Raw genomic sequence first — 12902 nt, 5'->3', positions numbered from 1 at the left:
GAAGCCTACAAAATCATAATCCGTAAAGCACATCAGATAACTGAGCTTCCAAGGCAGCCAAACTGCAGTCACAGAGGGGCAAGCCCGGAGGAGAGTAAGAGCCGTGGACTGTTGCACTTTTGACAGAGCCTGGATGGTAGTGGACACCATCGAAGGAGAAAGAAATAAAAGAGTTGACATTTTAACCAATTCTTAAACTTGGAATGTAGATTGGCATGGCTGTTTAGGAACCCTGAAAGCCTGAGGCACAGGAGAATCAGCACCCACACACTCATACCTTTTCACGGAGATTCCATCAAGGGTGCATGAGAATATTTGGGATCAGGGAAGAGACTTGATTAAGTATACTTCTTCCAAGGACTATTTTTTTAATATTTATTCTGATTTATTTGCAAGTCAGAGTTACAGAAAGAGAGAGGGAGAGACACAGAGGAAGATTTTCAATCCTCTGGTTCACTCCCCAGATGGCCATACAGGCCAGGGATGAACCAGGCCAAAGACAGGAACCAGGAGTTTTAACCCAGGCTCCCACATGGGTGCAGGGGCCAAAGAACTTGGCCCATCTTCTGTTACTTTTTGCAGGCCATTAGCAAGGAGCTGTATCAAAAATGGTGCAGACCAGGACATAAACTGGAACCTATAAGGAATGCTGGCGTTGCAGGAAGTGGATTTAACTGCTTTACCACGATGTCGGGCCCCTTCTATGGAATATTTTTACAGGGTCATCTAGTTTTGAAAACAAAGGAATAGAATATAGAGAAGCTTACATAAGTTCTGAAACACATCTGAGTACAAGATGGCAGTTAACACCAAAGAATAGGCAGAAAACATGTAACAGTCAACAAAAGCATCAAGATAATTCTTTTCAATCTGCTTGTAGTTCTATTTATTGTTTTTACTGCTTGTTTAATTCTATTTTATTGATAATTATCTTCACTAGTCATTGCAATTTGTTTTCGTTTCCTTCTTTGATTTTTGAAAGATATTTTAATGGGGCATATAATTCTAGGTTGACGTTTATTTTTCTTTCAGTATTTTATTTCATTGCCTTTGACTTGCATACTTATCTTTTTTTTTTTTTCTGGGTCCTCTAAACATTTCTGTTTGTCAATAATTTCCACCAATTTGAGTATGACAATCGGTGAGGTAGCTTTGAGTGTGTACATACGCACTTAGTTTGAGTTCATTGAACTTCCAGGATCTGTGGTTTTATAGGTTTCATTAAACTTAGAAATTCTGGGGCACTGTGTCTTCCAATTTGTTATGCTTTCCCTTCCGTTCCTCCTTAGAGCTCCAATTAAGCATATGTCAGGCAGCTTGATAGTATCCCAGATTACGGAGGCTCTGCTAATCTTTATTCAATCTTTCTTCCCTCTGCATTTCCTTGTATACTCTTCCTGAAGCTATCCCCCCTAGCATTCCTTAATCCATTATTAACCACATTCAGCGATGTTTTTATTCCAGATTTTGTGTTTTTCTTCTCCAGAATTTCCACCTGTTTCTTCAGTTACCTTCTTCTTTTCATTATGTTTGTTTCTGTTTAAATACTTGAGTATTAGTGTAATAAGTGTAATATTTCCAATAGCTGTTTCAAATTAGTTTATGCTAAACCTATCATTTAGATCATCTCAAGGGTTTTGTTTGTTTTTTCCTGATGTGTGATAGTTCTCCTGGTTGTGAATAGCATTTTTCTGCTTGTAAATTCCCAGTACTTTACTTTGTTTTTCAGATGCTGGAAACTGTGAATTTTACATTTCTTTGGTTCTTTGTTTTGCTGTGCTCCTTCTAAATATGTTTGTTGTGGTATATAGTTAAGTTGTTGCAAATCTGCTTGATCCCTTTCAGGCCCATTTTTGAAAGATTTGCTATAAGTGTTTTGGATTCTTCATGCCAAAATAGTTTAGTGTCACTGCTGAGTCATGACCCTCCTGGGATATCTTCTGACGTGGATATGTGTATTAAATGAGGTTGCTTACTCTGGCTGGGGGAGACTTCAATGAGTTTAAGCCTTGCCTGAACTCTGGGAATTTTTTGTTCTTAGTTCTTGGCCAGTTTTTCTTTTCCTCACTTCATGGAATTCACTCTACACATGCATGAATTGGTAGTCAGCCAGAGATTAATAGAATCCTTGTACTTTAATAGCCCTGACTTGAAATGGGGTCCCAATACTAGAGTGGCTAGCAACCTAAATGAAACAGGAAATGAAGAGATCTGGAGATGGGTATCTACAATGAGTTTTCCACAGTATATTTCTTTCACCTGACCAATGGTCCAACAGCTAGTCATCTAACCTATGTCCTGTGTCACTCACATGGGAAACTTGTTCATATCAGCAGGGACCCTTTTGACATCCAGTTTATGCCTGCCTGAAGCGCCAGCATCCCATATGGACGCCAGTTCGAGACCTGGCTGCTCCACTTCCCATCCAGCTCTCTGCTATGGACTGAGAAAGCAGTAGAAGATGGCCCAAGTCCTTGGACCCCTGCACCCACATGGGAGACCCAGAAGAAGCTCCTGGCTCCTGGCTTTGGACCGGCACAGCTCTGGCCGTTGTGGCCATCTGGGAAGTGAACCATTGGATGGAAGACCTCTCTCTGCCTCTCCTCTCTCTGGTTAACTCTGACTTTCAAATAAATAAATTAATCTTAAAAAAAAAAAAAGGATATCTCTAGCTCTCACTCGCTTGCTCTCTCACTCTCTCTCCTACTCTCTCCCTTTGGTCTCTATAATTCTGACTTTCAAATGAATAAGATAAATCTTTAATGTCATGCTTTCTTTTAAATCAGAATTAGTGTTTGAGATGAGGAAGAATGAATTTGGATCAGTATCCATTTCGCTAAGACTCCTGTAGCCATGACAGGGAGTCCCTTTTAGAATATCTGCCTTAATCAATATCTAATAATCACAATGATATAATATTCTGCTGTCTATGTAAAAAGTGAATAATTTTGGATTGAATGTTATAAAAATGTGTCACCCATTTGATTTTAATTGATTTATCTGATTTTATAATAGTCTAGTGTTTATTATTCCAAAGACCAAGAAAATGCTTTGATCTCTCCATCAGAATAGTCAACTCAATGAGAAAATACATTTTTTGAAATTCAGCTATAAATATTTAGCATAATTTGAAATAAGACAAAGTGAATGAGTCAAACATTTTAAAAAATTGAATACTGGAGAGTCAGTGCTGTGACATAGTGGGTAAAGTCACTGCCTGAAGCAGTACCAGCATTCCATATGGGCACCAGTTCAAGTCCTGGCTGCTCCACTTCCCATCCAGGTCTCTGTTTTGGCCTGGGAAAGCAGTGGAAAATAGCACAAATGCTTGGGCCCCTGTACTCATGCAGGAAAACCGGAAGAAGCTCCTGCCTCCTAGCTTCGGATTGGCTCAGCTGCAGCTGTTGAGGCCATTTGGAAAGTGAACCAGCAGATGGAAGATCTCTCTCTCTCTCCACCTCTGGATCTCTGTAACTTGGCCTTTCAAATAAATAAATAAATCTTTCTTTACAAAAAAAAGTTAATATTGGATTTTTTCATCTTCTTTGATTTAACATTTTGATGTGTAAATTCAAGATCTGTTTAAAAACCATGTTGCACATGTTTGAGCTTCTTATAACATCTATGTTTCCCTTAGTAAAATAAAAATTATAATACTATGGAAAGTATTTGAGAGTTTGGGTAATATTATAAACATCTTATCCTAGTATCACTTCATACCAAATTTTACACTCATTGCATTCCTCATGGTCAGAAATAAGGTAGAGACAGTACGATTCTTTCACTTCTTAGGTATCATGCCATTATTCACAGAAATGTTTTTTTAATGATTATTTATTTCATTGTTTCCCTAGGTTACACCTGTATTCACATCAATAAGCAAACTAATTCTTGTACCAGCTTATTCTTACTAACATAGAAACATAAATGTAGTAAATTAAATATAGAAGCATTTTTGTTACACATATAAGTCACAGGACTTTAAGGAATTTTGAATGTTATTTTGAATTGAAAGAATTTATTTCATTGAGAATATGCTGATACAAATGTTTAAACTTCTGCACTTAACACTGTCATTGCATCCATTTTCTCATTCCTTTCTGCATTTCCCTCCAATTGTGCAACCATTGCCATGACTAAGTAAAACAGCAAACCAAGTCATTTATAACTTATGTGGTACATTCCTTTTCTAAACCCCATAAACTGCCTTTCAATATCCAAAATCTCTCTCCTTATGCCCTTAAGTCAGTCATCAGCAAGATCCCCTGTATTTTCTCTCTCTCTCTCTTCTATACAACTTCATTTACCACCTTGCACTAACTGGCCCGGATATGTCACCTGAAGCTCTAGTTCCTTGAGTTCTCTCAAATATTGACTTCTTGTTTTCCAGGCCACACACCCTTGGGCCTGGGTCTCACACTGTTCCACACTGGTGTGGCCAAAGCATGCTTTCTCTTCTTTACTCTTGTGCCTGGAAAAGGCTATGTTTTCCTCTGTCCTCTTTAAATATTCCCAGGTAGAGTCACCTGCCATAAGACAAACCCTCCAACTCCAGGGGTAGCAGACTCTCATTTCTTTAAGAGTTTACCTCAAGATTCATTGCCATTTCCTAGTGTATTACAACTATCCTATTTTTATGAAAAAATGTATCTTGAAGATAAAATTCAGACTTAGCAAAACAAAAGAGATTGAAACACAAGGGAATGGAGGTAAGATTATTAGCTGACAGAATAATATTTAGCGATCGCTTTCTTAAATAGATCTCTAAAGTGTATTATTTCCCTCCCTAGACTGTCTGCCTTCCCAATTCTAATTTCATCATGTATCTCAGGACTCTGAGCAGATCTTAACATTCTCAAAAAATACACTCCCTGACTCTATCAGCAAGAAGTTAAAGAAGTTTCATTTAAAATCTGAGTGCTTTATCAGGATTATCTGTTGAACACTTCTCAGTCATTGTCTCCCTTTATATTTTTATTTGTGTCTTCAAGATACATTATCTGTCCCCAACCAACAGTCACCATTTCTCAGTGCTTACATCTCTATTCTGGGAAATTCTACTCATTAGGAGAATGACTGGTAGTATTAGTAAAATTTTACTGGAAGGTGCTATAATCCTGAAAATAAAAATGAAGCCACAAACAACACAGCTTGATGACCCATGCTTTAGAAGCCCCATGTTTTTATCTAAAAACATTATTTACACAATATGTAGAAGAAGACCATCATAAAAGGAATTTAGCAAGCATTACAAAATCACTTCTGTTCATATTTTTTCCTATATATTGTTGGTTCTAAATTTGGTTCTAAATTTCATTCTTTAAGATTTATGTTTTAATTATTTGAAAGGCAGAAAATATTTGAAATGACAGAAAAAGAGAAAAGATATGCTGGTATACTCCCCAAATAGCCCCAATAGCCAGAGCTAGGCCAGGCCAAAGGCAAAACTAGAAGCTCCATCCATGTCTCCCAGGTGGGTGGTAAGGATCCAAGTACTTGAGCCACCTTCTGTTTTTCCAGGAGATTGTCAGGATTGGAAGTGGAGCATCTGGGACTTGAATCGGCATTTCAACATGAGATGCTGGCATTTCAGGTGGTGGCTTAACCTGCTGCACCACAATGCTAGTCCCCTAAATTTTACTCTTTAAAACAATTCTGTTTTGTTTCTGATATCCTTGGATCCCCAAATGCTGAACCCAAGCCATTTTATAGACTCTAACCTAATGTCAATATGAATCATATATTACTGATAACCTCAATAATGTATATGGTTTCATGCAATTTATTTGCCACACAATATTAGCGCCTTGTTCTGTTCTCAGTAAGCAGCAGAGGTGGCAGAGACTCCCTGGAATTGTTTACCAAGTATCTTAATCCATTCAGGCTGTTTTATAACCATATACCAGGTGGCTTAAAAACAATGGCCACTTCTTTATCACAAATTTGGACTCTAGGTAGTCTAATATCAAAGCATTGATAGAATGAGTGTCTGATGAGATTCTACCTTCACACTGTGCTCTCATCTGATGGAAAAAAGCTAGCGGATCTGATATAATAATCTGTGGGATTATATAGGCACTAATCTTAAAATTGAGAGCTCTACCTTCATGATCCACCACTTCTCAATGATCTCACCTCCTTATATGTGTATCTGAAGAGTTAAATTTCAACATAGGAATTTGCAGGAGATGAAAACATTCCTACTACAGCACAATCTTATAATTACACACGAACTGTTTCCTTAAACAAACCAACAATTAACAGGCTAGCTCTTAAATTGATCTTAGCCAAAAGGATGAGAAGCAATAGGCTAACTCTTAGTAAGAAAGATAACTACTGATTTTTGTATCCTATGGAAAGTTGTGACATGGTTGGTAGGTTGATACCTTGCTATTCAAATTGAGATCCAAAGACCAACAGCACAACCTCAACTGAAAGTTTGTTAAAAATGAAGAATTTTGGAGGCTGGCATTTAGGTTAATGGTTGAGATATCTTTATCACACAGCAGAGGGCCTGGGTTCAGTACCTGGCTCCAGCTCCTGACTCTAGCTTCCTGCCAGTACACTCCCTGGGAGGAGGTAGCAGTAATGGCTCAAGTAATAGGATTCCTTCCAGGAATATGGGAGATCTAAACTGAGATTCTAACTCCTATCTCCAGCCCCAGCCTAGCTTTTGAATGCACTTGAAGAGTGACCCACTAGACAGGATCTCTTTCTCTCCCTCTCTCTCTGTCTCATTCTCTCTCTCTCTCCCAAACCTCTTTCTCTATGTCTGACTCTCAAATTTTAAAAAATGCAGAATTTTAGCCCACCACCCCAGACCTACTGAATGAGAATGTTCCTTTTAACAAGATCCCCTGACAACCCGTGTAAACATGAAATTTGAGAAGCAGTACCCTAGTGTACCCATCACTTTGCTATCTGCATTGTTTGCTTAGAAAATGTCAGTTGTGTTTGTCTCCATATGCACAACTGGTTTCATCAATTTGTGTGTTTATATATTTTTCAAGTATAAAATGATGAAATGATTATTTAAAAAGGTAGTCTTAATTTAATGTGAGAATTTGAATATTTCTTCCAAATCTAATATGTGAGTCACTTCTATAATTGCCATTTAATTAATTTCAGGCAAAATAAGCCTTAAAGCCAGGGGAAAATTGTAAAATCTAGAATATTCCTAATTATAATTGGTTCATATGTGGAGTTAAGTCATCACATTAATTTAAATATACAGGAAATAATAGATATCACAGGAAACACAGGTTGGAACTGTTTGAACTATACTAAAATATTAGTGAATAAAGTGCATGCAGATGCTTTAAAATGATACAAAATATATAAATTACTTCAAGAAAAAACAATCATAAAGCAATTTATTTGTATGATTTTTCATACATTGTAGTAGGCAGAAAATAAATGGTTGCTAGGTAGGGATATGAAATTCAAGAGCCGGCGCCACGGCTCAATAGGCTAATCCTCCTCCTTGTGGCACCGGCACACCGGGTTCTAGTCCCGGTTGGGGCGCCAGATTCTGTCCCGGTTGCCCCTCTTCCAGGCCAGCTCTCTGCTGTGGCCCGGGAAGGCAGTGGAAGATGGCCCAAGTGCTTGGATCCTGCACTCTCATGGGAGACCAGGAGAAGCACCGGCTCCTGGCTTCAGATCAGCGTGGTGCACCGGCCGTGGCAGCCATTGGAGAGTGAACCAATGGCAAAGGAAGACCTTTTTCTCTGTCTCTCTCTCTCACTGTCCACTCTGCCTGTCAAAAAAAAAAAAAAAAAGAAAAAAGAAAAAGAAAGAAAAGAAAAGAAATTCAAGAGCGTATGGAAGGAAGTATAAACTCAGTCTCATGTAATTCACTCAGTCAACAAATAATCTGGAGAACTGGGGTGATGCTGATGGATGCGAGTCAGAATGTAAATTGAGATAGACAAGCTGACCCCACAGAAGTTCCCATCTGGCAGGGAGCTACAGCCTTAGAAATCTATTTACTTGAAACTAACATTTCTCTCCACAGAGACAACCTTACTTACTGCAGAATTGTGGTGATAGTTAGATAAGGTATGTCGAATGTCTAGAAGTTCAAAAATTCTTATGCATCTCTTTAATATTCAGTGAAAATCATTGCAGTTTCTTGAGCAATGGACTTCTATCAGCAGAAGTTTTCTTAGTACAATCAATTTTGTTTAGAGAACATTTAATCTGGGTATGAACTGTTCAATTCTGTCTTGCGTTAGGGAGATGTGGGAGACAGAGTTTACAGACACTCCCCTTTCCTGACTAAGGAAGGGTCCTGATGAACCTGTTCACCTCCTCCTGAAGCATCACCCTCGTTCCCACTCTCATCAGCTCTACTCTGCTAATCAGTTCAGTAGTTTTATCCCTTGAGCAGTCACTGCATCTACAATGTGCTGAAAGTCACATCTTCCACGTGTTCATTCTGAAAGATTTTTTTTTAAAGTTAATTTGGATGGGGCCAGCAATGTGGCATAGTGAGTAAAGAAGCCACCACTTGCAGTGCTGGCATACCATAGGGCTTCTGGTTCAAGTCCCGGTTGGTCCACTTCTAATCCAGCTCCCTGCTAGTGTGCCTGGAAAAGCAGCAGACAATGGCCCAGAAGAAGCTCTAGGCTCCTAGCTACAGATTGGCCCAGCTCCAGCCATTGTGGCCTTTGGGGAGTGAACCAGCAGCTGGAAGACACCTCTCTCTCTCTCTCTCTCTCCATAACTCTGCCTTTCAAATAAATAAACTTTTTTAAAAACTCTACAAAAAAGTTAAACTGAGTATATGGACATGACCCAATAATTTGTAATCATGTCTTCTAAACATAGCTCATTCCTCCCCAGAAAATCCATAGCCCCCATGGATACTTGCCCCATCCAATGCTTTCAGTACCAACTTCTTCCTAACCCTCTGCCACAGGTTTTCAGAGTCTATGCTTTCTCACATAGTTCCTTTCTCTAGTCTCTATCACTGGTTCTCATCTTTTCACATGGCTTATTTGAATTTAATGTATTTTACCCAGTTTTTTTTTTTTTGACAGGTAGAGTTATAGACAGTGAGAGAGAGACAGAGAAAGGTCTTCCTTCTGTTGGTTCACTTCCCAAATGGCCACTATGGCTGGCGCTGTGCCAACTGAAGCCAGGAGCCAGGAGTTTTTTCCTGGTCTCCCATGCAGGTGCAGGGCCCAAGCACTTGGGCCATCCTCCACTGCCCTCCTGGGCCACAGGAGAGAGCTGGACTGGAAGAGGAGCAGCTGTGACTAGAATCTGGCACCAATATGGGATGCCGGCACTGCAGGCAGAGGATTAACCAAGTGAGTCGCGGCACCGGCCCTTACCCAGCATTTGTAATAACCACCTTCTTGTTTTACATAGAGTTAAAAGAAAAGGAAGTATTTGTTTCAACAAAACCTATTTTCTGCTCTCTTTGCTGCTGTGAAATATAAATTGTAGAGATCTAAAATGTTCATTTTAGGCCCAGTGCAGTGGCACAGTGAGTTAAGCCATTGCCTACAATGCCAGCTTCCCATATTGGAGAGCTGGTTTAAGTCCTGGCTGCTCTGCTTTCTAACCAACTCCCTGCTAATGTGTCTGGGAAAGCAGTGAGTGATGGCTCCAGTACTTGGGACCCTGCCACCCACATGGAAGACCCAGATGGAGTTCAAGGCCCCTGATTTGGCCTGGCTCAGTCTCAGTCATTGCAGTCATTTGGGGAGTGAAGCAGTGGATGGGAGATTTCTCTCTTACCTCTTTCTCTTTCATTCTGCCTTTCAAAGAAATACACAAATAAAATAAGAAAATTTCATTTTCACTCACAACCACTTTTTTTAAATATAAGCTTGATAGCAGAGGTAATGTTGATAAAAGGTAATAAGTGTACCATAATCTTATAGCTCTTATTTTCAGAATAATTTCCATTTTATTATATTTCATAAACCTACATCTAATAATTTCTTTAATGTCAATCAGTTGGAAAACTATGAACTTTCAAGAAAGGGAGATTTGAGTTTGAAATAGTCCTCTGCCACTGAATAGTTTGGTAACCTCAGGCACATTACCTTGTCCCACTGAGGTTCAATTGCATTTTCAAAAGAAGAATATTCAAACATGTCCAATGGTACAGAATGGTTATGAAAATTATATGTAAAAGTCAGATTCCACAGAATAAACAATGAACTGTATGTTCAGAAGAAAACATTGATCCCTTTCAAAAAGTATTTTTTCTGAGAATTAATTTTTCCTTTATACTGCCTGCAATCAAACATTTAAATTTGCATGACTTGTATATATCTTTATAAAGCTTTGAGCTTGTTTCCTGAGCCAGTAACCTTTCTATGTATTATGATATTCTTATTCTATCCATCTATAAAGTGATCCAATGTGACCAGTGAGGAATTTTTATACATGAAAGCTGGAAACTTATTTTTGCTTGAATTCTTACTGTTGCTCAATGTAATTATTCCAGCTTGATCATTTATGTGACAGTTCTGAGAATTTTAAGGAATTCACAAAATAATAATATTAATACTTGTATTCCTCAAGGTCTTTTTTTTTCATTTTAGAAAGATAAGAGTTCAATTTCTAAATATCTGTGATGCAAAATGCCCTGCCAAATTATGTTCTGCTTATAATTCTGAGAAGGCTTGAGATCACAATGTCCCCGTGCATTTAGTGAATACAGTCATTTCTTGAAAAGTCCATCATGTCCCCAGATCCATGTAAGTAATTAATTTGTTCCTGCCTTCCAGGCCCAGAGCAGATAAATGGTTAATCTAATCTTTAATTCCAAATTATTAAAATAGAAGGAACAGAGCCCGGATCAAAGCAAAAGAAGCATTCTCTAAGAGTGTATTAAGTATAATTAACTAGTAAATTATAAATTGTTGGTTCAGGTGCTGCATGAAGAAGAGCAGTTTTTAGGGGGTATGCCTCTCTGACAGACATGGATGGATCCCAGCCCCAAGAAAAGCACATTGTGATCAGGGAAAAATCACTTCAGCTTTCCAAAACTCAGAAAAATGGTAATATTGGTAGAGATGACAAAGAGGTCTCTGAGGACTAAATGTGCAATCCCAGGCACACAATGTTTTTTGCTAATAAACAAAACTTCTTGCTGTGATTTTATTTATTCTATTTAGCTGTTAACCATTCAATATCCTCATCATTTACTTAAATCTGTCACTTTGAAGAAAGAAGTCAATTTCCACTTGTGCACCACAGGGTCAGGGACCCAGCATATTTCCACTGTGTCTGTCTGCTTATACTTACTTCATTTATTCATGTTTCCTACTTTTATTTATTTACAAAGTATTAGAGTACATGTTAAACAGCACTGTTATGGTGGCCATCTGCCACATCATAAAATAGAAACATTTTCCTCCAGTATATTGGCTCAACACTAGCACGATGAACTAATGACCTCCTGAGAGGACAATTCCATTGTCTGCTTCACTTGTGAACACATATCCTACTCTAGACAAAGTTTATCTCAGAATAAATATATCTCATGGAATTATAGGCAGTCTAAATGCATTTGCTCTAGAAAAAGTGGGTTCTCTTTGCTCAGAAAAGCTAGAAACAATTTATACATGCATAAGGTTTGGTACGATGTGGTGTCAGATGACATAAATATTATTGGCAGTTAATGTTTTCTACAGGTACCCAGGTACTTTTAATTATTGACAAAAAATGCCAAAAAGAAATGTTTTCACTATTTATATTTTAACCACCATAAGGCTAGAATAATAGATATCAGAAGTTTAATATGTATTACAGATTATAAAATGAACTTTTAATGATAGTTATTGCATTGTGTGGTTAATATGCATTAAACTACTTCTTATTTAAATCATAACCTCATCACAATGATTTTCCATTTAAAAAATTAACTATTGAAACTCAACAGAGTAAGATCCAGGTAAGTACTAAATACTAAATAAAATTAACTTCATAAACAAGTATCACAAGCCATGCAATTTTCTAAGATTTCAGAAAAGATTTTAAAACCCATTTGCTATTATAATATTTTATTTTGTTATGAATATGATTCTATAAACCGGTAAATATTTTAAAATTCCTTGTCACACTTGAGTCTGTACATGTCATCTATTCATTCCCCACTTGATAGCAAATCATTCAAGTGAAAATACACTGCCAAATCCTTAGCAATTTGAATGCAAATTAAATCAATACAATAACTTAGAAGAATTTGCCCTTGGAAAGAATGCAGGTTCAGGCAGCTGTTCATGATACTTATTTTGTTTTAGTTAATCTCTAGAAGTATAGCTATACTTAAAGCATTCATTGCAAACTTCATTTTCAAATATGAAAAAGCCCAGAGCATAACCAAAACATGAATGCATCCAGAAAGCTAAGCAGTGGATAAAAATTCTCATTCCAAACTGAGTCAAAATAATGTACATCTCAGGAAACTAGGGAAATTCAGTTGTGGAAATAGGTACAAAATGCTGTTAGGACATGTTGATCATTTGTTTATATAACCAACAATTGAGTGTTGAATCCCAGCTGCTCCATTTCCAATCCAGCTTCCTGATAATATGCCTGGGAAAGCAGTGGAAGATGGCCCAAATACTTAGGCTCCTATACTCACATGGGATACCTGGAAGAAGCTGCTGGCTTTGGTCTGGCCCAGAACTGGCCATTTGGGGAGTGAAGTAGCAGATGGAAGATTTCTCTCTGTCTTTCCTTCTCTGTATTTCTGTCTTTCAAATAAATATTGAAAAAAAAGAGAGAGAGAAAAAACACTATTGCTAAGTAAGTTATCTACTCCAGAAGCTTTGGACAAAATGTTGCACATGTTCAGAATACTGTTATGAATAATTCATTCACCAATTATTGAGTATCTTCCTTTCATCAGTTCATTTTGCCAAGAGGGCTTTGGG

Source organism: Lepus europaeus, chromosome 7 (genome assembly GCF_033115175.1).
Source record: "Lepus europaeus isolate LE1 chromosome 7, mLepTim1.pri, whole genome shotgun sequence".
Taxonomy (NCBI): domain Eukaryota; kingdom Metazoa; phylum Chordata; class Mammalia; order Lagomorpha; family Leporidae; genus Lepus; species Lepus europaeus.
The sequence above is the reverse complement of the archived record's forward strand: the minus strand, read 5'-3'. Positions refer to the sequence as shown.